The sequence below is a fragment of the Siphateles boraxobius genome, unplaced genomic scaffold (assembly GCF_051911475.1).
Source record: "Siphateles boraxobius isolate OS27281-9 unplaced genomic scaffold, OSU_SipBor_1 327, whole genome shotgun sequence".
Classification (NCBI taxonomy): Eukaryota; Metazoa; Chordata; class Actinopteri; order Cypriniformes; family Leuciscidae; genus Siphateles; species Siphateles boraxobius.
In genome coordinates, this window is record NW_027508950.1 from 55,671 (window position 1) to 80,790 (window position 25,120).

The 25,120-nt window shown below is 40.5% G+C and overlaps 24 non-coding genes across 24 annotated transcripts; 3 read left to right on the forward strand and 21 right to left on the reverse strand.

The window, feature by feature from the left end:
* Nucleotides 1-848: 848 nt before the first annotated feature.
* trnay-gua (transfer RNA tyrosine (anticodon GUA)) lies at nt 849-935 on the reverse strand. The gene is given in 2 exon segments: nt 849-884; nt 899-935. It is a non-coding gene; the product is annotated as a tRNA-Tyr (tRNA).
* Nucleotides 936-1,054: 119 nt separating this feature from the next.
* trnae-uuc (transfer RNA glutamic acid (anticodon UUC)) lies at nt 1,055-1,126 on the reverse strand. Its single transcript has one exon. It is a non-coding gene; the product is annotated as a tRNA-Glu (tRNA).
* A 376-nt stretch (nt 1,127-1,502) lies between these two features.
* Nucleotides 1,503-1,575, reverse strand: trnar-acg (transfer RNA arginine (anticodon ACG)). Its single transcript has one exon. It is a non-coding gene; the product is annotated as a tRNA-Arg (tRNA).
* A 2,895-nt stretch (nt 1,576-4,470) lies between these two features.
* trnay-gua (transfer RNA tyrosine (anticodon GUA)) lies at nt 4,471-4,557 on the reverse strand. The gene is given in 2 exon segments: nt 4,471-4,506; nt 4,521-4,557. It is a non-coding gene; the product is annotated as a tRNA-Tyr (tRNA).
* A 104-nt stretch (nt 4,558-4,661) lies between these two features.
* On the reverse strand, nt 4,662-4,733 carry trnae-uuc (transfer RNA glutamic acid (anticodon UUC)). The gene has a single exon. It is a non-coding gene; the product is annotated as a tRNA-Glu (tRNA).
* Nucleotides 4,734-5,134: 401 nt separating this feature from the next.
* On the reverse strand, nt 5,135-5,207 carry trnar-acg (transfer RNA arginine (anticodon ACG)). The gene has a single exon. It is a non-coding gene; the product is annotated as a tRNA-Arg (tRNA).
* A 1,473-nt stretch (nt 5,208-6,680) lies between these two features.
* On the reverse strand, nt 6,681-6,767 carry trnay-gua (transfer RNA tyrosine (anticodon GUA)). Its single transcript is given in 2 exon segments — nt 6,681-6,716; nt 6,731-6,767. It is a non-coding gene; the product is annotated as a tRNA-Tyr (tRNA).
* Nucleotides 6,768-6,871: 104 nt separating this feature from the next.
* Nucleotides 6,872-6,943, reverse strand: trnae-uuc (transfer RNA glutamic acid (anticodon UUC)). The gene has a single exon. It is a non-coding gene; the product is annotated as a tRNA-Glu (tRNA).
* Nucleotides 6,944-7,344: 401 nt separating this feature from the next.
* trnar-acg (transfer RNA arginine (anticodon ACG)) lies at nt 7,345-7,417 on the reverse strand. The gene has a single exon. It is a non-coding gene; the product is annotated as a tRNA-Arg (tRNA).
* A 1,392-nt stretch (nt 7,418-8,809) lies between these two features.
* trnae-cuc (transfer RNA glutamic acid (anticodon CUC)) lies at nt 8,810-8,881 on the forward strand. The gene has a single exon. It is a non-coding gene; the product is annotated as a tRNA-Glu (tRNA).
* A 115-nt stretch (nt 8,882-8,996) lies between these two features.
* On the reverse strand, nt 8,997-9,083 carry trnay-gua (transfer RNA tyrosine (anticodon GUA)). The gene is given in 2 exon segments: nt 8,997-9,032; nt 9,047-9,083. It is a non-coding gene; the product is annotated as a tRNA-Tyr (tRNA).
* Nucleotides 9,084-9,187: 104 nt separating this feature from the next.
* Nucleotides 9,188-9,259, reverse strand: trnae-uuc (transfer RNA glutamic acid (anticodon UUC)). The gene has a single exon. It is a non-coding gene; the product is annotated as a tRNA-Glu (tRNA).
* A 401-nt stretch (nt 9,260-9,660) lies between these two features.
* Nucleotides 9,661-9,733, reverse strand: trnar-acg (transfer RNA arginine (anticodon ACG)). Its single transcript has one exon. It is a non-coding gene; the product is annotated as a tRNA-Arg (tRNA).
* Nucleotides 9,734-12,398: 2,665 nt separating this feature from the next.
* trnay-gua (transfer RNA tyrosine (anticodon GUA)) lies at nt 12,399-12,485 on the reverse strand. The gene is given in 2 exon segments: nt 12,399-12,434; nt 12,449-12,485. It is a non-coding gene; the product is annotated as a tRNA-Tyr (tRNA).
* A 104-nt stretch (nt 12,486-12,589) lies between these two features.
* Nucleotides 12,590-12,661, reverse strand: trnae-uuc (transfer RNA glutamic acid (anticodon UUC)). Its single transcript has one exon. It is a non-coding gene; the product is annotated as a tRNA-Glu (tRNA).
* Nucleotides 12,662-13,062: 401 nt separating this feature from the next.
* trnar-acg (transfer RNA arginine (anticodon ACG)) lies at nt 13,063-13,135 on the reverse strand. The gene has a single exon. It is a non-coding gene; the product is annotated as a tRNA-Arg (tRNA).
* A 2,819-nt stretch (nt 13,136-15,954) lies between these two features.
* trnae-cuc (transfer RNA glutamic acid (anticodon CUC)) lies at nt 15,955-16,026 on the forward strand. Its single transcript has one exon. It is a non-coding gene; the product is annotated as a tRNA-Glu (tRNA).
* Nucleotides 16,027-16,141: 115 nt separating this feature from the next.
* Nucleotides 16,142-16,228, reverse strand: trnay-gua (transfer RNA tyrosine (anticodon GUA)). Its single transcript is given in 2 exon segments — nt 16,142-16,177; nt 16,192-16,228. It is a non-coding gene; the product is annotated as a tRNA-Tyr (tRNA).
* Nucleotides 16,229-16,347: 119 nt separating this feature from the next.
* Nucleotides 16,348-16,419, reverse strand: trnae-uuc (transfer RNA glutamic acid (anticodon UUC)). The gene has a single exon. It is a non-coding gene; the product is annotated as a tRNA-Glu (tRNA).
* Nucleotides 16,420-16,820: 401 nt separating this feature from the next.
* trnar-acg (transfer RNA arginine (anticodon ACG)) lies at nt 16,821-16,893 on the reverse strand. The gene has a single exon. It is a non-coding gene; the product is annotated as a tRNA-Arg (tRNA).
* Nucleotides 16,894-23,388: 6,495 nt separating this feature from the next.
* On the forward strand, nt 23,389-23,460 carry trnae-cuc (transfer RNA glutamic acid (anticodon CUC)). Its single transcript has one exon. It is a non-coding gene; the product is annotated as a tRNA-Glu (tRNA).
* A 115-nt stretch (nt 23,461-23,575) lies between these two features.
* On the reverse strand, nt 23,576-23,662 carry trnay-gua (transfer RNA tyrosine (anticodon GUA)). The gene is given in 2 exon segments: nt 23,576-23,611; nt 23,626-23,662. It is a non-coding gene; the product is annotated as a tRNA-Tyr (tRNA).
* Nucleotides 23,663-23,781: 119 nt separating this feature from the next.
* On the reverse strand, nt 23,782-23,853 carry trnae-uuc (transfer RNA glutamic acid (anticodon UUC)). Its single transcript has one exon. It is a non-coding gene; the product is annotated as a tRNA-Glu (tRNA).
* Nucleotides 23,854-24,254: 401 nt separating this feature from the next.
* Nucleotides 24,255-24,327, reverse strand: trnar-acg (transfer RNA arginine (anticodon ACG)). The gene has a single exon. It is a non-coding gene; the product is annotated as a tRNA-Arg (tRNA).
* Between the last annotated feature and the right edge of the window lie 793 nt (nt 24,328-25,120).

Consider the following 25,120-nt stretch of genomic DNA (forward strand, 5'->3'; position numbering starts at 1 on the left):
CAGAGCCTGTGACAGTTTCTCGGTGGAAGAACTGGGATCCAGGGCCACAGACGTCTGCAAAAAACTGCTTTAAAAACCTTCGAGATGCAGGCCTCACATGTTGGCGATCTTATTGTTTTTGTTTTCATGGCAAGTTGTGGTGTTGTTAGGATATTCCTACAGAGTCTGTGACAGTTTATTATTTAAACCTGATTAATGATAACATGAATTGTCCTTCTAAATTTTGGAAATTAACGAAATCTTTTATAGGATCAAATACATCCACTAATCTTCCAAAAGTTTTAAAATTGAATCAAAGATTGATTACAGACAAGGCTGATATTGTTAATACATTTAATAGTAATTTTATTTCAGCTGGTTTGATAACAGACAATTCCTTGGTCCTTGATGAACAGAGAACTGATGAGTTGACTAATAGTGAATCAGATTTATTTTCTTTTGCCCCTGTATTGCCGTCCCAAGTTCGTAAACTACTCCGAAATTTAGACTGTAAGAAATCAGGTGGGTCTGACCAAATTGAACCAATTTTTTAAAAATTGTCAGCAGATATTATTGCCGAGCCTATTGCATCGATTTTTAATTTGAGTCTATCCACTAATGTAATTCCGCCATCTTGGAAATCGGCTATGGTTATGCCTTTATTAAAAGGAGGCGATCCTTCCGATTTGAATAATTATCGTCCGATTTCTAAATTACCGGTTATTTATCTTTTTTTTTTTATTTAGTTATTTATTTAGTTTTTGCCCACCACCGGCGGCCGTGATTGTAAAATGGCGAACTACTAACTCAAGCGCTGACGCCCTCGTCGAGAAGCAGGGCCAAGGAAAAGTTTATGTGTGAAAAAGAACTCCTTCGAGCCGGAGTTGAACCAGCGACCTAAGGATTGCCAACTTGCCACCTACAGTCCTCCGCTCTTCCAGCTGAGCTATCGAAGGCACACTGATTGGGGACAGAACCTCAACATATCAGGTGGCTGAATCTCCGCCACTGGCTAAAACTGCTACAGACATACATGCTGGTTGTTTCGATTAAGTGATGCAAAGACAACCCGATCTTCCCATACCGGGAGTCGAACCCGGGCCGCCTGGGTGAAAACCAGGAATCCTGACCGCTAGACCATATGGGATCTTCCTTCATATGGGATGACCGACCCCTTTAAGAACATGGGAATGATCCGAAGGGATTGTTTACTGAATTCAATTTCATCAGGCTCAACAGAGGGAGCTCTCATTTGCCTCACGAGGGGTTCAGTTTCCTCCCATTCTTGCGATGGTATAATAGACACTACAAACTGGTCGTAAAGCAAGGTCCTTGTGACAGTACTCATGCAATGCATTTTAAAAGACGCATAGTATTGTATGGTAACCGTTATCCTACTGACAAAGCAGCCTATTGTTGGACTGTCAATTTTTAATATTTCTCAACCAATCCATAATAATAATAACAAAAACTATGGGATAAGAAAACGGCTAAGGGCTGACAGCATAGTATAAGAGGCAGAGCGAGCCAGCCAGGAGTCGAACCTATAATCTTCTGATCCGTAGTCAGACGCGTTATCCATTGCGCCACTGGCCCACTGATCAGGTGTCCGTGAGCTTACACGGCACGTGTTGGTGTTCGACTGGGCAGAGGCCTGTGATGACATCTACTTTTTCTCATGCTATTAACAGACCTGGACCCAACATCAGGAAGGGGTCAGATGAGGGGCCTGCTACAAAAACCTTCAAGATGGAGGCCTCACATTTGGGGATCTCAATTCTCAATTCAAATCTTAAACGTCAATTTAAACATTTTAATGTACAGGCTTTTTTGCATGATGTATATAATAGGGATTTACAGTTGCTTTCAATTATACCTGATGTGGTTGATGCTTGGGATTATTTCAAATCTATCTTTCTAGAAATTTGTGATAAACATGCTCCTTTACGTAGATTTCGGGTGAGAGGTAGAAATAATATTTGGTTCAATCAATCCGTCTCTAATCTTATTAAGCAAAGAAACGTGGCTTGGTCTAAAGCAAAGAAAACAAATGGTGAGGAGGACTGGTCTCAATATAGATTATTACGAAATAAGTGTACAAAATTAATATAAAGTTCGAAGAGTCAGTATTATTTAAACCTGATTAATGATAACATGAATTGTCCTTCTAAATTTTGGAAATTAACGAAATCTTTTATAGGATCAAATACATCCACTAATCTTCCAAAAGTTTTAAAATTGAATCAAAGATTGATTACAGACAAGGCTGATATTGTTAATACGTTTAATAGTAATTTTATTTCAGCTGGTTTGATAACAGACAATTCCTTGGTCCTTGATGAACAGAGAACTGATGAGTTGACTAATAGTGAATCAGATTTATTTTCTTTTGCCCCTGTATTGCCGTCCCAAGTTCGTAAACTACTCCGAAATTTAGACTGTAAGAAATCAGGTGGGTCTGACCAAATTGAACCAATTTTTTAAAAATTGTCAGCAGATATTATTGCTGAACCTATTGCATCGATTTTTAATTTGAGTCTATCCACTAATGTAATTCCACCATCTTGGAAATCGGCTATGGTTATGCCTTTATTAAAAGGAGGCGATCCTTCCGATTTGAATAATTATCGTCCGATTTCTAAATTACCGGTTTTAGCAAAAGTTTTTGAATCTATTATAAATGATCAAATGAAAGAATATCTACTTAGTCATGATATTTACAACGCATTTCAGTCAAGATTTAGAGCGGGCCATAGTACGATAACAGCTACTACATGATTTAATTACTGCTCTCGATAATAGACAACATTGTGCGGCCTTATTTTTTTATTTGACAAAAGCGTTTGACCTAGTGGATCATGTTTTACTGTTACGGAGGCTTAAAAGGGTTGGCCTCGATAATTCGGCTGTGAGTTGGTTTAAAAATTATTTATCGGATAGAACTCAATGTGTTGCTGTAGATAATTACACCTCATCCATGGTAATAGTCAGGAAGGGTGTCCCGCAAGGTTTATTGGCACCATTTCTTTTTTCTATTTTTATTAATGAATTGGGGCAGAGAATACAATCCGCAAAGCTACATTTTTATGCTGACGATACAATTATTTACTCCACTGCATCCTCTGTGTCTCAGGCTATTGAAATTCTTAAGGATTCTTTTTATACTTTTCAGCTTACTTTGTTGAAACTAAAATTAGTTTTAAATGTAAATAAAACGAAGTATATTCTTTTTACACGTAGCCGTTCTATGTCTACTGTTATGCCTATTCTGACTATTGAGGGTTTACATATAGAAAGAGTACCAACTTATAAATATGTAGGATTATGGCTCGATGAGAAGTTAGCCTTTGATGTTCACATTAATTACTTGGTGAAAAGGCTTAAACCAAGACTGGGTTTTCTTTTTCGGGAAAAAAAATGTTTTTCCTTTATAGCTAGAAAGAGAATAATACAGAGTAGTATTTTACCTATTTTAGACTATGGTGATGTTGTTTACATGCATGCGTCTACATATTTATTGAAAAGGCTGGATGGCGTTTATCATGCTGCACTGCGTTTTATAACAAATTCTTGTTCACGTACTCATCATTGTTTGCTGCACAACTATTTGGGTTGGTCCTCTTTATATCAAAGAAGGAAATCCCATATGTTAGAATTTATTGTAAAGACATTGATGGGTAGACTTCCAAATTACATTACTAGTCTTCTATGTTTATGTAGAAAGAACTATAGCACTAGATCATCTAATGGGATTAAATTAGTAGTACCTAGGGTACATTCCGAGCATGGTAAATCATCTTTCTCCTACTATGCTCCATGGCTGTGGAATGAATTTCAAGCTACTGTCCCTCCTGAAACAATTCCTCCTTTGAATGTATTAAAAAATTTACTGCAGCATACAATGATTGAATCATGCTGTTGTTTTACTTGATTTATGATGAATGTTGTGCCCTGACTTTCTGGAATGTTTTATATGTGTTTGTGTGTGATTTGTAGTGTGGCCATCTTGGCCAGGACTCCCTGGAGGAAGGGATTTCTTTTAATCTCAATGGGACCTTCCTGGAAAAATAAAGGAAATAAAATAAAATAAATGTTAAGTTGTGGTGTTGTTAGGACATTACTACAGAGCCTGTGACAGTTTCTCGGTGGAAGAACTGGGATCCAGGGCCACAGACGTCTGCAAAAAACTGCTTTAAAAACCTTCGAGATGCAGGTTGGCGATCTTATTGTTTTTGTTTTCATGGCAAGTTGTGGTGTTGTTAGGATATTCCTACAGAGTCTGTGACAGTTTGTCAGTTTGCCAGGGTCGGTGATGTCTCCTCTCCTGGAGTAAAATACAAGTATTAGTGGTCTTGCTGCAAAATCGGGTAAAGGAATGAGTTTTTGCCCACCACCGGCGGCCGTGATTGTAAAATGGCGAACTACGAACTCAAGCGCTGACACCCTCGTCGAGAAGCAGGGCCAAGGAAAAGTTTATGTGTGAAAAAGAACTCCTTCGAGCCGGAGTTGAACCAGCGACCTAAGGATTGCCAACTTGCCACCTACAGTCCTCCGCTCTTCCAGCTGAGCTATCGAAGGCACACTGATTGGAGACAGAACCTCAACATATCAGGTTGCTGAATCTCCGCCACTGGCTAAAACTGCTGGTTGTTTCGATTAAGTGATGCAAAGACAACCCGATCTTCCCATACCGGGAGTCGAACCCGGGCCGCCTGGGTGAAAACCAGGAATCCTGACCGCTAGACCATATGGGATCTTCCTTCTGCCTGGAGCAGACCCTTTTAATTTTAGTGTGTGACCGACCCCTTTAAGAACATGGGAATGATCCGAAGGGATTGTTTACTGAATTCAATTTCATCAGGCTCAACAGAGGGAGCTCTCATTTGCCTCACGAGTGGTTCAGTTTCCTCCCATTCTTGCGATGGTATAATAGACACTACAAACTGGTCGTAAAGCAAGGTCCTTGTGACAGTACTCATGCAATGCATTTTAAAAGACACATAGTATTGTATGGTAACCGTTATCCTACTGACAAAGCAGCCTATTGTTGGACTGTCAATTTTTAATATTTCTCAACCAATCCAATAATAATAATAACAAAAACTATGGGATAAGAAAACGGCTAAGGGCTGACAGCATAGTATAAGAGGCAGAGCGAGCCAGCCAGGAGTCGAACCTAGAATCTTCTGATCCGTAGTCAGACGCGTTATCCATTGCGCCACTGGCCCACTGATCAGGTGTCCGTGAGCTTACACGGCACGTGTTGGTGTTCGACTGGGCAGAGGCCTGTGATGACATCTACTTTTTCTCATGCTATTAACAGACCTGGACCCAACATCAGGAAGGGGTCAGATGAGGGGCCTGCTACAAAAACCTTCAAGATGGAGGCCTCACATGTTGGGGATCTCAATTCTCAATTCAAATCTTAAACGTCAATTTAAAAATTTTAATGTACAGGCTTTTTTGCATGATGTATATAATAGGGATTTACAGTTGGTTTCAATTATACCTGATGTGGTTGATGCTTGGGATTATTTCAAATCTATCTTTCTAGAAATTTGTGATAAACATGCTCCTTTACGTAGATTTCGGGTGAGAGGTAGAAATAATATTTGGTTCAATCAATCCGTCTCTAATCTTATTAAGCAAAGAAACGTGGCTTGGTCTAAAGCAAAGAAAACAAATGGTGAGGAGGACTGGTCTCAATATAGATTATTACAAAATAAGTGTACAAAATTAATATAAAGTTCGAAGAGTCAGTATTATTTAAACCTGATTAATGATAACATGAATTGTCATTGTTTGCTGCACAACTATTTGGGTTGGTCCTCTTTATATCAAAGAAGGAAATCCCATATGTTAGAATTTATTGTAAAGACATTGATGGGTAGACTTCCAAATTACATTACTAGTCTTCTATGTTTATGTAGAAAGAACTATAGCACTAGATCATCTAATGGGATTAAATTAGTAGTACCTAGGGTACATTCTGAGCATGGTAAATCATCTTTCTCCTACTATTCTCCATGGCTGTGGAATGAATTTCAAGCTACTGTCCCTCCTGAAACAATTCCTCCTTTGAATGTATTAAAAAATTTACTGCAGCATACAATGATTGAATCATGCTGTTGTTTTACTTGATTTATGATGAATGTTGTGCCCTGACTTTCTGGAATGTTTTATATGTGTTTGTGTGTGATTTGTAGTGTGGCCATCTTGGCCAGGACTCCCTGGAGGAAGGGATTTCTTTTAATCTCAATGGGACCTTCCTGGAAAAATAAAGGAAATAAAATAAAATAAATGTTAAGTTGTGGTGTTGTTAGGATATTACTACAGAGCCTGTGACAGTTTCTCGGTGGAAGAACTGGGATCCAGGGCCACAGACGTCTGCAAAAAACTGCTTTAAAAACCTTCGAGATGCAGGTTGGCGATCTTATTGTTTTTGTTTTCATGGCAAGTTGTGGTGTTGTTAGGATATTCCTACAGAGTCTGTGACAGTTTGTCAGTTTGCCAGGGTCGGTGATGTCTCCTCTCCTGGAGTAAAATACAAGTATTAGTGGTCTTGCTGCAAAATCGGGTAAAGGAATGAGTTTTTGCCCACCACCGGCGGCCGTGATTGTAAAATGGCGAACTACGAACTCAAGCGCTGACACCCTCGTCGAGAAGCAGGGCCAAGGAAAAGTTTATGTGTGAAAAAGAACTCCTTCGAGCCGGAGTTGAACCAGCGACCTAAGGATTGCCAACTTGCCACCTACAGTCCTCCGCTCTTCCAGCTGAGCTATCGAAGGCACACTGATTGGAGACAGAACCTCAACATATCAGGTTGCTGAATCTCCGCCACTGGCTAAAACTGCTGGTTGTTTCGATTAAGTGATGCAAAGACAACCCGATCTTCCCATACCGGGAGTCGAACCCGGGCCGCCTGGGTGAAAACCAGGAATCCTGACCGCTAGACCATATGGGATCTTCCTTCTGCCTGGAGCAGACCCTTTTAATTTTAGTGTGTGACCGACCCCTTTAAGAACATGGGAATGATCCGAAGGGATTGTTTACTGAATTCAATTTCATCAGGCTCAACAGAGGGAGCTCTCATTTGCCTCACGAGTGGTTCAGTTTCCTCCCATTCTTGCGATGGTATAATAGACACTACAAACTGGTCGTAAAGCAAGGTCCTTGTGACAGTACTCATGCAATGCATTTTAAAAGACACATAGTATTGTATGGTAACCGTTATCCTACTGACAAAGCAGCCTATTGTTGGACTGTCAATTTTTAATATTTCTCAACCAATCCAATAATAATAATAACAAAAACTATGGGATAAGAAAACGGCTAAGGGCTGACAGCATAGTATAAGAGGCAGAGCGAGCCAGCCAGGAGTCGAACCTAGAATCTTCTGATCCGTAGTCAGACGCGTTATCCATTGCGCCACTGGCCCACTGATCAGGTGTCCGTGAGCTTACACGGCACGTGTTGGTGTTCGACTGGGCAGAGGCCTGTGATGACATCTACTTTTTCTCATGCTATTAACAGACCTGGACCCAACATCAGGAAGGGGTCAGATGAGGGCCCTGCTACAAAAACCTTCAAGATGGAGGCCTCACATGTTGGGGATCTCAATTCTCAATTCAAATCTTAAACGTCAATTTAAAAATTTTAATGTACAGGCTTTTTTGCATGATGTATATAATAGGGATTTACAGTTGGTTTCAATTATACCTGATGTGGTTGATGCTTGGGATTATTTCAAATCTATCTTTCTAGAAATTTGTGATAAACATGCTCCTTTACGTAGATTTCGGGTGAGAGGTAGAAATAATATTTGGTTCAATCAATCCGTCTCTAATCTTATTAAGCAAAGAAACGTGGCTTGGTCTAAAGCAAAGAAAACAAATGGTGAGGAGGACTGGTCTCAATATAGATTATTACAAAATAAGTGTACAAAATTAATATAAAGTTCGAAGAGTCAGTATTATTTAAACCTGATTAATGATAACATGAATTGTCATTGTTTACTGCACAACTATTTGGGTTGGTCCTCTTTATATCAAAGAAGGAAATCCCATATGTTAGAATTTATTGTAAAGACATTGATGGGTAGACTTCCAAATTACATTACTAGTCTTCTATGTTTATGTAGAAAGAACTATAGCACTAGATCATCTAATGGGATTAAATTAGTAGTACCTAGGGTACATTCCGAGCATGGTAAATCATCTTTCTCCTACTATGCTCCATGGCTGTGGAATGAATTTCAAGCTACTGTCCCTCCTGAAACAATTCCTCCTTTGAATGTATTAAAAAATTTACTGCAGCATACAATGATTGAATCATGCTGTTGTTTTACTTGATTTATGATGAATGTTGTGCCCTGACTTTCTGGAATGTTTTATATGTGTTTGTGTGTGATTTGTAGTGTGGCCATCTTGGCCAGGACTCCCTGGAGGAAGGGATTTCTTTTAATCTCAATGGGACCTTCCTGGAAAAATAAAGGAAATAAAATAAAATAAATGTTAAGTTGTGGTGTTGTTAGGATATTACTACAGAGCCTGTGACAGTTTCTCGGTGGAAGAACTGGGATCCAGGGCCACAGACGTCTGCAAAAAACTGCTTTAAAAACCTTCGAGATGCAGGTTGGCGATCTTATTGTTTTTGTTTTCATGGCAAGTTGTGGTGTTGTTAGGATATTCCTACAGAGTCTGTGACAGTTTGTCAGTTTGCCAGGGTCGTGATGTCTCCTCTCCTGGAGTAAAATACAAGTATTAGTGGTCTTGCTGCACAATCGGGTAAAGGCCACAGTCAGGCTTGAGGGCAAGTCGTCAACAGACTTTCCCTGGTGGTCTAGTGGTTAGGATTCGGCGCTCTCACCGCCGCGGCCCGGGTTCGATTCCCGGTCAGGGAATGAGTTTTTGCCCACCACCGGCGGCCGTGATTGTAAAATGGCGAACTACGAACTCAAGCGCTGACACCCTCGTCGAGAAGCAGGGCTAAGGAAAAGTTTATGTGTGAAAAAGAACTCCTTCGAGCCGGAGTTGAACCAGCGACCTAAGGATTGCCAACTTGCCACCTACAGTCCTCCGCTCTTCCAGCTGAGCTATCGAAGGCACACTGATTGGAGACAGAACCTCAACATATCAGGTTGCTGAATCTCCGCCACTGGCTAAAACTGCTGGTTGTTTCGATTAAGTGATGCAAAGACAACCCGATCTTCCCATACCGGGAGTCGAACCCGGGCCGCCTGGGTGAAAACCAGGAATCCTGACCGCTAGACCATATGGGATCTTCCTTCTGCCTGGAGCAGACCCTTTTAATTTTAGTGTGTGACCGACCCCTTTAAGAACATGGGAATGATCCGAAGGGATTGTTTACTGAATTCAATTTCATCAGGCTCAACAGAGGGAGCTCTCATTTGCCTCACGAGTGGTTCAGTTTCCTCCCATTCTTGCGATGGTATAATAGACACTACAAACTGGTCGTAAAGCAAGGTCCTTGTGACAGTACTCATGCAATGCATTTTAAAAGACACATAGTATTGTATGGTAACCGTTATCCTACTGACAAAGCAGCCTATTGTTGGACTGTCAATTTTTAATATTTCTCAACCAATCCAATAATAATAATAACAAAAACTATGGGATAAGAAAACGGCTAAGGGCTGACAGCATAGTATAAGAGGCAGAGCGAGCCAGCCAGGAGTCGAACCTAGAATCTTCTGATCCGTAGTCAGACGCGTTATCCATTGCGCCACTGGCCCACTGATCAGGTGTCCGTGAGCTTACACGGCACGTGTTGGTGTTCGACTGGGCAGAGGCCTGTGATGACATCTACTTTTTCTCATGCTATTAACAGACCTGGACCCAACATCAGGAAGGGGTCAGATGAGGGGCCTGCTACAAAAACCTTCAAGATGGAGGCCTCACATGTTGGGGATCTCAATTCTCAATTCAAATCTTAAACGTCAATTTAAAAATTTTAATGTACAGGCTTTTTTGCATGATGTATATAATAGGGATTTACAGTTGGTTTCAATTATACCTGATGTGGTTGATGCTTGGGATTATTTCAAATCTATCTTTCTAGAAATTTGTGATAAACATGCTCCTTTACGTAGATTTCGGGTGAGAGGTAGAAATAATATTTGGTTCAATCAATCCGTCTCTAATCTTATTAAGCAAAGAAACGTGGCTTGGTCTAAAGCAAAGAAAACAAATGGTGAGGAGGACTGGTCTCAATATAGATTATTACAAAATAAGTGTACAAAATTAATATAAAGTTCGAAGAGTCAGTATTATTTAAACCTGATTAATGATAACATGAATTGTCATTGTTTGCTGCACAACTATTTGGGTTGGTCCTCTTTATATCAAAGAAGGAAATCCCATATGTTAGAATTTATTGTAAAGACATTGATGGGTAGACTTCCAAATTACATTACTAGTCTTCTATGTTTATGTAGAAAGAACTATAGCACTAGATCATCTAATGGGATTAAATTAGTAGTACCTAGGGTACATTCCGAGCATGGTAAATCATCTTTCTCCTACTATGCTCCATAGTAGATTTCTAAATTACCGGTTTTAGCAAAAGTTTTTGAATCTATTATAAATGATCAAATGAAAGAATATCTACTTAGTCATGATATTTACAACGCATTTCAGTCAGGATTTAGAGCGGGCCATAGTACGATAACAGCTACTACATGATTTAATTACTGCTCTCGATAATAGACAACATTGTGCGGCCTTATTTTTTTATTTGACAAAAGCGTTTGACTTAGTGGATCATGTTTTACTGTTACGGAGGCTTAAAAGTGTTGGCCACGATAATTCGGCTGTGAGTTGGTTTAAAAATTATTTATCGGATAGAACTCAATGTGTTGCTGTAGATAATTACACCTCATCCATGGTAATAGTCAGGAAGGGTGTCCCGCAAGGTTCTTTATTGGCACCATTTCTTTTTTCTATTTTTATTAATGAATTGGGGCAGAGAATACAATCCGCAAAGCTACATTTTTATGCTGACGATACAATTATTTACTCCACTGTATCCTCTGTGTCTCAGGCTATTGAAATTCTTAAGGATTCTTTTTATACTTTTCAGCTTACTTTGTTGAAACTAAAATTAGTTTTAAATGTAAATAAAACGAAGTATATTCTTTTTACACGTAGCCGTTCTATGTCTACTGTTATGCCTATTCTGACTATTGAGGGTTTACATATAGAAAGAGTACCAACTTATAAATATGTAGGAATATGGCTCGATGAGAAGTTAGCCTTTGATGTTCACATTAATTACTTGGTGAAAAGGCTTAAACCAAGACTGGGTTTTCTTTTTCGGGAAAAAAAATGTTTTTCCTTTATAGCTAGAAAGAGAATAATACAGAGTACTATTTTACCTATTTTAGACTATGGTGATGTTGTTTACATGCATGCGTCTACATATTTATTGAAAAGGCTGGATGGCGTTTATCATGCTGCACTGCGTTTTATAACAAATTCTTGTTCACGTACTCATCATTGTTTGCTGCACAACTATTTGGGTTGGTCCTCTTTATATCAAAGAAGGAAATCCCATATGTTAGAATTTATTGTAAAGACATTGATGGGTAGACTTCCAAATTACATTACTAGTCTTCTATGTTTATGTAGAAAGAACTATAGCACTAGATCATCTAATGGGATTAAATTAGTAGTACCTAGGGTACATTCCGAGCATGGTAAATCATCTTTCTCCTACTATGCTCCATGGCTGTGGAATGAATTTCAAGCTACTGTCCCTCCTGAAACAATTCCTCCTTTGAATGTATTAAAAAATTTACTGCAGCATACAATGATTGAATCATGCTGTTGTTTTACTTGATTTATGATGAATGTTGTGCCCTGACTTTCTGGAATGTTTTATATGTGTTTGTGTGTGATTTGTAGTGTGGCCATCTTGGCCAGGACTCCCTGGAGGAAGGGATTTCTTTTAATCTCAATGGGACCTTCCTGGAAAAATAAAGGAAATAAAATAAAATAAATGTTAAGTTGTGGTGTTGTTAGGACATTACTACAGAGCCTGTGACAGTTTCTCGGTGGAAGAACTGGGATCCAGGGCCACAGACGTCTGCAAAAAACTGCTTTAAAAACCTTCGAGATGCAGGTTGGCGATCTTATTGTTTTTGTTTTCATGGCAAGTTGTGGTGTTGTTAGGATATTCCTACAGAGTCTGTGACAGTTTGTCAGTTTGCCAGGGTCGGTGATGTCTCCTCTCCTGGAGTAAAATACAAGTATTAGTGGTCTTGCTGCAAAATCGGGTAAAGGAATGAGTTTTTGCCCACCACCGGCGGCCGTGATTGTAAAATGGCGAACTACGAACTCAAGCGCTGACACCCTCGTCGAGAAGCAGGGCCAAGGGAAAGTTTATGTGTGAAAAAGAACTCCTTCGAGCCGGAGTTGAACCAGCGACCTAAGGATTGCCAACTTGCCACCTACAGTCCTCCGCTCTTCCAGCTGAGCTATCGAAGGCACACTGATTGGAGACAGAACCTCAACATATCAGGTTGCTGAATCTCCGCCACTGGCTAAAACTGCTGGTTGTTTCGATTAAGTGATGCAAAGACAACCCGATCTTCCCATACCGGGAGTCGAACCCGGGCCGCCTGGGTGAAAACCAGGAATCCTGACCGCTAGACCATATGGGATCTTCCTTCTGCCTGGAGCAGACCCTTTTAATTTTAGTGTGTGACCGACCCCTTTAAGAACATGGGAATGATCCGAAGGGATTGTTTACTGAATTCAATTTCATCAGGCTCAACAGAGGGAGCTCTCATTTGCCTCACGAGTGGTTCAGTTTCCTCCCATTCTTGCGATGGTATAATAGACACTACAAACTGGTCGTAAAGCAAGGTCCTTGTGACAGTACTCATGCAATGCATTTTAAAAGACACATAGTATTGTATGGTAACCGTTATCCTACTGACAAAGCAGCCTATTGTTGGACTGTCAATTTTTAATATTTCTCAACCAATCCAATAATAATAATAACAAAAACTATGGGATAAGAAAACGGCTAAGGGCTGACAGCATAGTATAAGAGGCAGAGCGAGCCAGCCAGGAGTCGAACCTAGAATCTTCTGATCCGTAGTCAGACGCGTTATCCATTGCGCCACTGGCCCACTGATCAGGTGTCCGTGAGCTTACACGGCACGTGTTGGTGTTCGACTGGGCAGAGGCCTGTGATGACATCTACTTTTTCTCATGCTATTAACAGACCTGGACCCAACATCAGGAAGGGGTCAGATGAGGGGCCTGCTACAAAAACCTTCAAGATGGAGGCCTCACATGTTGGGGATCTCAATTCTCAATTCAAATCTTAAACGTCAATTTAAAAATTTTAATGTACAGGCTTTTTTGCATGATGTATATAATAGGGATTTACAGTTGGTTTCAATTATACCTGATGTGGTTGATGCTTGGGATTATTTCAAATCTATCTTTCTAGAAATTTGTGATAAACATGCTCCTTTACGTAGATTTCGGGTGAGAGGTAGAAATAATATTTGGTTCAATCAATCCGTCTCTAATCTTATTAAGCAAAGAAACGTGGCTTGGTCTAAAGCAAAGAAAACAAATGGTGAGGAGGACTGGTCTCAATATAGATTATTACAAAATAAGTGTACAAAATTAATATAAAGTTCGAAGAGTCAGTATTATTTAAACCTGATTAATGATAACATGAATTGTCCTTCTAAATTTTGGAAATTAACGAAATCTTTTATAGGATCAAATACATCCACTAATCTTCCAAAAGTTTTAAAATTGAATCAAAGATTGATTACAGACAAGGCTGATATTGTTAATACGTTTAATAGTAATTTTATTTCAGCTGGTTTGATAACAGACAATTCCTTGGTCCTTGATGAACAGAGAACTGATGAGTTGACTAATAGTGAATCAGATTTATTTTCTTTTGCCCCTGTATTGCCGTCCCAAGTTCGTAAACTACTCCGAAATTTAGACTGTAAGAAATCAGGTGGGTCTGACCAAATTGAACCAATTTTTTAAAAATTGTCAGCAGATATTATTGCCGAACCTATTGCATCGATTTTTAATTTGAGTCTATCCACTAATGTAATTCCACCATCTTGGAAATCGGCTATGGTTATGCCTTTATTAAAAGGAGGCGATCCTTCCGATTTGAATAATTATCGTCCGATTTCTAAATTACCGGTTTTAGCAAAAGTTTTTGAATCTATTATAAATGATCAAATGAAAGAATATCTACTTAGTCATGATATTTACAACGCATTTCAGTCAGGATTTAGAGCGGGCCATAGTACGATAACAGCTACTACATGATTTAATTACTGCTCTCGATAATAGACAACATTGTGCGGCCTTATTTTTTTATTTGACAAAAGCGTTTGACTTAGTGGATCATGTTTTACTGTTACGGAGGCTTAAAAGTGTTGGCCTCGATAATTCGGCTGTGAGTTGGTTTAAAAATTATTTATCGGATAGAACTCAATGTGTTGCTGTAGATAATTACACCTCATCCATGGTAATAGTCAGGAAGGGTGTCCCGCAAGGTTCTTTATTGGCACCATTTCTTTTTTCTATTTTTATTAATGAATTGGGGCAGAGAATACAATCCGCAAAGCTACATTTTTATGCTGACGATACAATTATTTACTCCACTGTATCCTCTGTGTCTCAGGCTATTGAACTTCTTAAGGATTCTTTTTATACTTTTCAGCTTACTTTGTTGAAACTAAAATTAGTTTTAAATGTAAATAAAACGAAGTATATTCTTTTTACACGTAGCCGTTCTATGTCTACTGTTATGCCTATTCTTACTATTGAGGGTTTACATATAGAAAGAGTACCAACTTATAAATGTGTAGGAATATGGCTCGATGAGAAGTTAGCCTTTGATGTTCACATTAATTACTTGGTGAAAAGGCTTAAACCAAGACTGGGTTTTCTTTTTCGGGAAAAAAAATGTTTTTCCTTTATAGCTAGAAAGAGAATAATACAGAGTACTATTTTACCTATTTTAGACTATGGTGATGTTGTTTACATGCATGCGTCTACATATTTATTGAAAAGGCTGGATGGCGTTTATCATGCTGCACTGCGTTTTATAACAAATTCTTGTTCACGTACTCATCATTGTTTGCTGCACAACTATTTGGGTTGGTCCTCTTTATATCAAAGAAGGAAATCCCATATGTTAGAATTTATTGTAAAGACATTGATGGGTAGACTTCCAAATTACATTACTAGTCTTCTATGTTTATGTAGAAAGAACTATAGCACTAGATCATCTAATGGGATTAAATTAGTAGTACCTAGGGTACATTCCGAGCATGGTAAATCATCTTTCTCCTACTATGCTCCATGGCTGTGGAATGAATTTCAAGCTACTGTCCCTCCTGAAACAATTCCTCCTTTGAATGTATTAAAAAATTTACTGCAGCATACAATGATTGAATCATGCTGTTGTTTTACTTGATTTATGATGAATGTTGTGCCCTGACTTTCTGGAATGTTTTATATGTGTTTGTGTGTGATTTGTAGTGTGGCCATCTTGGCCAGGACTCCCTGGAGGAAGGGATTTCTTTTCATCTCAATGGGACCTTCCTGGAAAAATAAAGGAAATAAAATAAAATAAATGTTAAGTTGTGGTGTTGTTAGGATATTACTACAGAGCCTGTGACAGTTTCTCGGTGGAAGAACTGGGATCCAGGGCCACAGACGTCTGCAAAAAACTGCTTTAAAAACCTTCGAGATGCAGGTTGGCGATCTTATTGTTTTTGTTTTCATGGCAAGTTGTGGTGTTGTTAGGATATTCCTACAGAGTCTGTGACAGTTTGTCAGTTTGCCAGGGTCGGTGATGTCTCCTCTCCTGGAGTAAAATACAAGTATTAGTGGTCTTGCTGCAAAATCGGGTAAAGGCCACAGTCAGGCTTGAGGGCAAGTCGTCAACAGACTTTCCCTGGTGGTCTAGTGGTTAGGATTCGGCGCTCTCACCGCCGCGGCCCGGGTTCGATTCCCGGTCAGGGAATGAGTTTTTGCCCACCACCGGCGGCCGTGATTGTAAAATGGCGAACTACGAACTCAAGCGCTGACACCCTCGTCGAGAAGCAGGGCCAAGGAAAAGTTTATGTGTGAAAAAGAACTCCTTCGAGCCAGAGTTGAACCAGCGACCTAAGGATTGCCAACTTGCCACCTACAGTCCTCCGCTCTTCCAGCTGAGCTATCGAAGGCACACTGATTGGAGACAGAACCTCAACATATCAGGTTGCTGAATCTCCGCCACTGGCTAAAACTGCTACAGACATACATGCTGGTTGTTTCGATTAAGTGATGCAAAGACAACCCGATCTTCCCATACCGGGAGTCGAACCCGGGCCGCCTGGGTGAAAACCAGGAATCCTGACCGCTAGACCATATGGGATCTTCCTTCTGCCTGGAGCAGACCCTTTTAATTTTAGTGTGTGACCGACCCCTTTAAGAACATGGGAATGATCCGAAGGGATTGTTTACTGAATTCAATTTCATCAGGCTCAACAGAGGGAGCTCTCATTTGCCTCACGAGGGGTTCAGTTTCCTCCCATTCTTGCGATGGTATAATAGACACTACAAACTGGTCGTAAAGCAAGGTCCTTGTGACAGTACTCATGCAATGCATTTTAAAAGACACATAGTATTGTATGGTAACCGTTATCCTACTGACAAAGCAGCCTATTGTTGGACTGTCAATTTTTAATATTTCTCAACCAATCCAATAATAATAATAACAAAAACTATGGGATAAGAAAACGGCTAAGTGCTGACAGCATAGTATAAGAGGCAGAGCGAGCCAGCCAGGAGTCGAACCTAGAATCTTCTGATCCGTAGTCAGACGCGTTATCCATTGCGCCACTGGCCCACTGATCAGGTGTCCGTGAGCTTACACGCCACGTGTTGGTGTTCGACTGGGCAGAGGCCTGTGATGACATCTACTTTTTCTCATGCTATTAACAAACCTGGACCCAACATCAGGAAGGGGTCAGATGAGGGGCCTGCTACAAAAACCTTCAAGATGGAGGCCTCACATGTTGGGGATCTCAATTCTCAATTCAAATCTTAAACGTCAATTTAAAAATTTTAATGTACAGCCTTTTTTGCATGATGTATATAATAGGGATTTACAGTTGGTTTCAATTATACCTGATGTGGTTGATGCTTGGGATTATTTCAAATCTATCTTTCTAGAAATTTGTGATAAACATGCTCCTTTACGTAGATTTCGGGTGAGAGGTAGAAATAATATTTGGTTCAATCAATCCGTCTCTAATCTTATTAAGCAAAGAAACGTGGCTTGGTCTAAAGCAAAGAAAACAAATGGTGAGGAGGACTGGTCTCAATATAGATTATTACAAAATAAGTGTACAAAATTAATATAAAGTTCGAAGAGTCAGTATTATTTAAACCTGATTAATGATAACATGAATTGTCCTTCTAAATTTTGGAAATTAACGAAATCTTTTATAGGATCAAATACATCCACTAATCTTCCAAAAGTTTTAAAATTGAATCAAAGATTGATTACAGACAAGGCTGATATTGTTAATACGTTTAATAGTCATTTTATTTCAGCTGGTTTGATAACAGACAATTCCTTGGTCCTTGATGAACAGAGAACTGATGAGTTGACTAATAGTGAATCAGATTTATTTTCTTTTGCCCCTGTATTGCCGTCCCAAGTTCGTAAACTACTCCGAAATTTAGACTGTAAGAAATCAGGTGGGTCTGACCAAATTGAACCAATTTTTTAAAAATTGTCAGCAGATATTATTGCCGAACCTATTGCATCGATTTTTAATTTGAGTCTATCCACTAATGTAATTCCGCCATCTTGGAAATCGGCTATGGTTATGCCTTTATTAAAAGGAGGCGATCCTTCCGATTTGAATAATTATCGTCCGATTTCTAAATTACCGGTTTTAGCAAAAGTTTTTGAATCTATTATAAATGATCAAATGAAAGAATATCTACTTAGTCATGATATGTACAACGCATTTCAGTCAGGATTTAGAGCGGGCCATAGTACGATAACAGCTACTACATGATTTAATTACTGCTCTCGATAATAGACAACATTGTGCCGCCTTATTTTTTGATTTGACAAAAGCGTTTGACTTAGTGGATCATGTTTTACTGTTACGGAGGCTTAAAAGTGTTGGCCTCGATAATTCGGCTGTGAGTTGGTTTAAAAATTATTTATCGGATAGAACTCAATGTGTTGCTGTAGATAATTACACCTCATCCATGGTAATAGTCAGGAAGGGTGTCCCGCAAGGTTCTTTATTGGCACCACTTCTTTTTTCTATTTTTATTAATGAATTGGGGCAGGGAATACAATCCGCAAAGCTACATTTTTATGCTGACGATACAATTATTTACTCCACTGCATCCTCTGTGTCTCAGGCTATTGAAATTCTTAAGGATTCTTTTTATACTTTTCAGCTTACTTTGTTGAAACTAAAATTAGTTTTAAATGTAAATAAAACGAAGTATATTCTTTTTACACGTAGCCGTTCTATGTCTACTGTTATGCCTATTCTGACTATTGAGGGTTTACATATAGAAAGAGTACCAACTTATAAATGTTTAGGAATATGGCTCGATGAGAAGTTAGCCTTTGATGTTCACATTAATTACTTGGTGAAAATGCTTAAACCAAGACTGGGTTTTCTTTTTCGGGAAAAAAAAATGTTTTTCCTTTATAGCTAGAAAGAGAATAATACAGAGTACTATTTTACCTATTTTAGACTATGGTGATGTTGTTTACATGCATGCGTCTACATATTTATTGAAAAGGCTGGATGGCGTTTATCATGCTGCACTGCGTTTTATAACAAATTCTTGTTCACGTACTCATCATTGTTTGCTGCACAACTATTGCAGATTGACATCCCACCTGTCAATCCACCAGAATACCAAATGGAGGTCTGTGCACCTAAGTGGAAAGAGATAGAGCAGGTTGTGAGAAAGGCAAGGGCTTCATCATCTCCAGGGCCTAATGGAGTTCCGTACAGAGTGTACAAGAGTGCTTCAGGAGTTCTACGAATTCTGTGGAAATTGATAAAAGTGGCTTGGTAAAAGCAGGTTGTACCTAGAGCATGGCGCAGAGCAGGGGGAGTCTTTATACCCAAAGAAAAAGATGCTACAAGCATCAGTCAGTTTCGCCCTATTTCACTATTAAACGTCGAAGGAAAGATTTTCTTCAGCATTATTGCTCAGAGATTGTCAACCTACCTATTAAAGAATGGCTTCATTGACACTTCAGTTCAAAAAGCGGGCATTCCAGGATTCTCAGGATGCTTAGAACACATCAGTGTTATCTGGCAACGAATTCAATCAGCTAAAAAGGAGAGGAAGGAGCTCCACGTGACATTCCTGGATTTGGCTAATGCATATGGTTCAGTGCCACATGAGCTTCTTTGGGCATCATTTGATTTTTTCAGGGTACCGATGTCGATAACAAATTTAGTGAAAGCCTATTTTGGAGATTTGCAATTTAGTTTCTCAACTCCAGAATTCAGCACTACATGGCAATGCTTAGAGGTTGGAATAATGGCAGGATGCACCATTTCTCCACTGGCTTTTACCATGGCAATGGAAGTAATCATTAGGGCATCAAAATGGGTAGTAGGAGGAGAGCGCTTGGCTTCTGGGATGCGACTACCACCAATCAGAGCATACATGGATGACATGACAACCATGACTACAACGGTAGCCTGCACTAATCGGTTATTGGGGAAGTTAACAGATAATATTGAATGGGCACGAATGCAATTTAAGCCCTCTAAATCAAGGAGCATTTCCATAATTAAAGGCAAGGTAGTAGATAAAACATTCTTCATTAATGGTGAGGCAATACCAACAGTTTCTCAGAAGCCAGTGAAGAGTCTAGGGAGATGGTACGATGGGGATCTAAAGGACACAGTTCGAGTGGGAGAAGTTAGACGACAAGCAGTGGAAGGGTTGAAGAGCATAGACAGCTGTGCTCTACCAGGCAAACTGAAACTCTGGTGCTTTCAGTTTGGTCTACTGCCAAGGTTGCTGTGGCCACTGACTGTGTATGAGGTTTCTTTGACAACAGTGGATAAGCTGGAAGCGTTAATAAGTTCATACATCAGGAAATGGTTGGGAGTTCCACGCTGCCTCAGCAGAGTGGGACTTTATAGTAAAGGAGTATTGCAGCTGCCAGTCTCTGCTTTAACCGAGGAGTTTAAGTGTGCCAAGGTCAGACTGGAAATGACTTTAGCAGAGTCACGTGACAAATGTGTAAGGGAGACAGCCCCTGTGGTAAAAACTGGTAGAAAGTGGTCAGCAAAGAAATCTGTAGTAGAGGCAAAGGCTGACCTTCAAATTGGGGATATCGTGGGACAGGTGCAGCATGGAAGAGGGGATTTTGGGCTCAGTTTAGCTCCTCCTAAATGGCACAAGGCAGGCCCAGCCCAAAGGAGGAAGCTGGTAGTCAACGAGGTGCGAAAGCAGGAGGAGAGGATGAGATGTATAAAGGCCATTTCCCAGGCCAAGCAGGGAGAGTGGATGAGATGGGAGAGTGTGGAACAACGCAAAATGGGCTGGCAAGACCTTTGGTCAATGGAAGAGAGTAGGATCAGTTTCCTTATTAGGTCAACATATGATGTTCTCCCATCACCGCAGAACCTAAACCTCTGGGTAGGAGAGGATCCATCTTGTCCTTTGTGTTCATCACCTGCCACATTAAGGCACATTTTGACAGGATGTAAGGTGGCTCTTAGCCAGGGTCGGTTTACTTGGCGCCATGACCAAGTATTGCGATGTTTGGCTTTAGCATTGGAAGGCAAGCGTAGTATGACCAATAAATTGCCGCCTGTTCTAGCAAAACATTACACGCAGAAGACAATATTCCTCCGCCCAGGCGAGCAACCACCAAGAAAAGGTGCTAACACCAATTCTCGCCCAGGACAACTGGAAGCTGCTAGGGACTGGAAGATGCTGGTTGATCTTGATCAACGGCTTATTTTTCCACCTGAGATTGCCACCACTAACCTACGGCCAGATATTGTTTTGTGGTCTGGATCAGCACGCATTGTTCAACTGATAGAGTTAACAGTGCCATGGGAGGATGCGGTAGATGAGGCATATGAGAGGAAGAAACTGCGGTATGCTCATCTGGCCACTGAAGCAGAACAGCGAGGATGGAGAGTCCAGGTTTATCCAGTGGAAGTGGGTTGTCGTGGTTTTGTGGCACACTCTACAACCCGGTTCCTCAGAGACGTCGGATTCAGTGGCCAAGAGTTGCGTCGTACAGTAAAGAACTTATCTGAAGCAGCAGAAAGGAGCAGCAACTGGCTGTGGTTGAGACGGAAAGATTCTAGCTGGCTGTGTACAGGCCGCCATGCTACGGTTTCGTAGAATTCTTGAAAACTTGAAAGGTCTGTTGGTTTATTTGTATAGGTTGTATAGTATTTACAGTCATTACGTTCCTGTGTATATTGCGTGAATGACGGGTGGTTGGGTAGATATTGTGTTTTGCGGTACGTGGTATGCCATACGGAACCATTGCCACTGAAACTGCATATTAACGCACCAGTGGGGCTCGACAGCCTTAGTCAAACGGGTTGGCGCGTATGGTTGGGTTGCGGAGAGATTGTGAGATTGTGGTTAGGTCTCAGCAGCAACTGTTGGTTTATTTGTATAGGTTGTATAGTATTTACAGTCATTACGTTCCTGTATATATTGCGTGAATGACGGGTGGTTGGGCAGATATTGTGTTTTGTGGTAGGTGGTATGCCATACGGAACCGTTGCCACTGAAACTGCATATTAACGCACCAGTGGGGCTCGACAGCCTTAGTCAAACGGGTTGGCGCGTATGGTTGGGTTGCGGTGAGATTGTGGTTAGGTCTCAGCAGCAACTGTTGGTTTATTTGTATAGGTTGTATAGTATTTACAGTCATTACGTTCCTGTGTATATTGCGTGAATGACGGGTGGTTGGGCAGATATTGTGTTTTGTGGTAGGTGGTATGCCATACGGAACCGTTGCCACTGAAACTGCATATTAACGCACCAGTGGGGCTCGACAGCCTTAGTCAAACGGGTTGGCGCGTATGGTTGGGTTGCGGAGAGATTGTGAGATTGTGGTTAGGTCTCAGCAGCAAGAGGGAAGTAGAGGTCAGTAAGCTGGGCTGAGTTGAGTGGGGGACGGAGGGGGGTGACTCTGGGACGCCAGAGTCACTGTCGAGCCCTCTTGAGGTGTCGTGGGCTAGTCGAAGAAACACTGAGGACGGAAGGTGCCCACTTGAAGACCCTAGAGATGTTCCCTACTCCGCTCAATCCAGAGGGTTGTTATGGGGGACCGCACTGTGGTTGCAGCCGTTGTGTGTGCTGACGCGCAATACACTGTATTAACACCAGACAGAAGATTCACGTCACTAGATGGAAAGAAGCGTAAATGGATGGAGAAGCATAGGTTACTGTAAAGCTACGTCTTAGTTGGTGATTATCTTGGCGAAAGCCGAGTACAAATCAGCATGAAGTTTTAACATCTACTCTCGTGTAATGGAAATCGTTTTTGGGTTGGTCCTCTTTATATCAAAGAAGGAAATCCCATATGTTAGAATTTATTGTAAAGACATTGATGGGTAGACTTCCAAATTACATTACTAGTCTTCTATGTTTATATAGAAAGAACTATAGCACTAGATCATCTAATGGGATTAAATTAGTAGTACCTAGGGTACATTCCGAGCATGGTAAATCATCTTTCTCCTACTATCCTACATGGCTGTGGAATGAATTTCAAGCTACTGTCCCTCCTGAAACAATTCCTCCTTTGAATGTATTAAAAAATTTACTGCAGCATACAATGATTGAATCATGCTGTTGTTTTACTTGATTTATGATGAATGTTGTGCCCTGACTTTCTGGAATGTTTTATATGTGTTTTTGTGTGATTTGTAGTGTGGCCATCTTGGCCAGGACTCCCTGGAGGAAGAGATTTCTTTTAATCTCAATGGGACCTTCATGGAAAAATAAAGGAAATAAAATAAAATAAATGTTAAGTTGTGGTGTTGTTAGGATATCACTACAGAGCCTGTGACAGTTTCTCAGTGGAAGAACTGGGATCCAGGGCCACAGACGTCTGCAAAAAACTGCTTTAAAAACCTTCGAGATGCAGGCCTCACATGTTGGCGATCTTATTGTTTTTGTTTTCATGGCAAGTTGTGGTGTTGTTAGGATATTCCTACAGAGTCTGTGACAGTTTGTCAGTTTGCCAGGGTCGGTGACGTCTCCTCTCCTGGAGTAAAATACAAGTATTAGTGGTCTTGCTGCAAAATCTGGTAAAGGCCACAGCCAGGCTTGAGGGCAAGTCGTCAGCAGACTTTCCCTGGTGGTCTATTGGTTAGGATTCGGCGCTCTCACCGCTGCGGCCTGGGTTCGATTCCCGGTCAGGGAATGAGTTTTTTCCCACCACCGGCGGCCGTGATTGTAAAATGGCGAACTACGAACTCAAGCGCTGACGCCCTCGTCGAGAAGCAGGGCCAAGGAAAAGTTTATGTGTGAAAAAGAACTCCTTCGAGCCGGAGTTGAACCAGCGACCTAAGGTTTGCCAACTTGCCACCTACAGTCCTCCGCTCTTCCAGCTGAGCTATCGAAGGCACACTGATTGGGGACAGAACCTCAACATATCAGGTTGCTGAATCTCCGCCACTGGCTGAAACTGCTACAGACATACATGCTGGTTGTTTCGATTAAGTGATGCAAAGACAACACGATCTTCCCATACCGGGAGTCGAACCCGGGCCGCCTGGGTGAAAACCAGGAATCCTGACCGCTAGACCATATGGGATCTTCCTTCTGCCTGGAGCAGACCCTTTTACTTTTAGTGTGTGACCGTCCCCTTTAAGGACATGGGAATGATCCGAAGGGATTGTTTACTGAATTCAATTTCATCAGGCTCAACAGAGGGAGCTCTCATTTGCCTCATGAGGGGCTCAGTTTCCTCCCATTCTTGCGATGGTATAATAGACACTACAAACTGGTCGTAAAGCAATGTCCTTGTGACAGTACTCATGCAATGCATTTTAAAAGACGCATAGTATTGTATGGTAACCGTTATCCTACTGACAAAGCAGCCTATTGTTGGACTGTCAATTTTTAATATTTCTCAACCAATCCAATAATAATAATAACAAAAACTATGGGTTAATAAAACGGCTAAGGGCTGACAGCATAGTAAACGAGGCAGAGCGAGCCAGCCAGGAGTCGAACCTAGAATCTTCTGATCCGTAGTCAGACGCGTTATCCATTGCACCACTGGCCCACTGATCAGGTGTCCGTGAGCTTACACGGCACCTTTTGGTTTTCGACTGGGCAGAGGCCTGTGATGACATCTACTTTTTCTCATGCTATTAACAGACCTGGAGCCAACATCAGGAAGGGGTCAGATGAGGGGCCTGCTACAAAAACCTTCAAGATGGAGGCCTCACATGTTGGGGATCTCAATTCTCAATTCAAATCTTAAACGTCAATTTAAAAATTTTAATGTTCAGGCTTTTTTGCATGATGTATATAATAGGGATTTACAGTTGGTTTCAATTATACCTGATGTGGTTGATGCTTGGGATTATTTCAAATCTATCTTTCTAGAAATTTGTGATAAACATGCTCCTTTACGTAGATTTCGGGTGAGAGGTAGATTTGGTTCAATCAATCCGTCTCTAATCTTATTAAGCAAAGAAACGTGGCTTGGTCTAAAGCAAAGAAAACAAATGGTGAGGAGGACTGGTCTCAATATAGATTATTACGAAATAAGTGTACAAAATTAATATAAAGTTCGAAGAGTCAGTATTATTTAAACCTGATTAATGATAACATGAATTGTCCTTCTAAATTTTTGAAATTAACGAAATCTTTTATAGGATCAAATACATCCACTAATCTTCCAAAAGTTTTAAAATTGAATCAAAGATTGATTACAGACAAGGCTGATATTGTTAATACGTTTAATAGTAATTTTATTTCAGCTGGTTTGATAAATCAGACAATTCCTTGGTCCTTGATGAACAGAGAACTGATGAGTTGACTAATAGTGAATCAGATTTATTTTCTTTTGC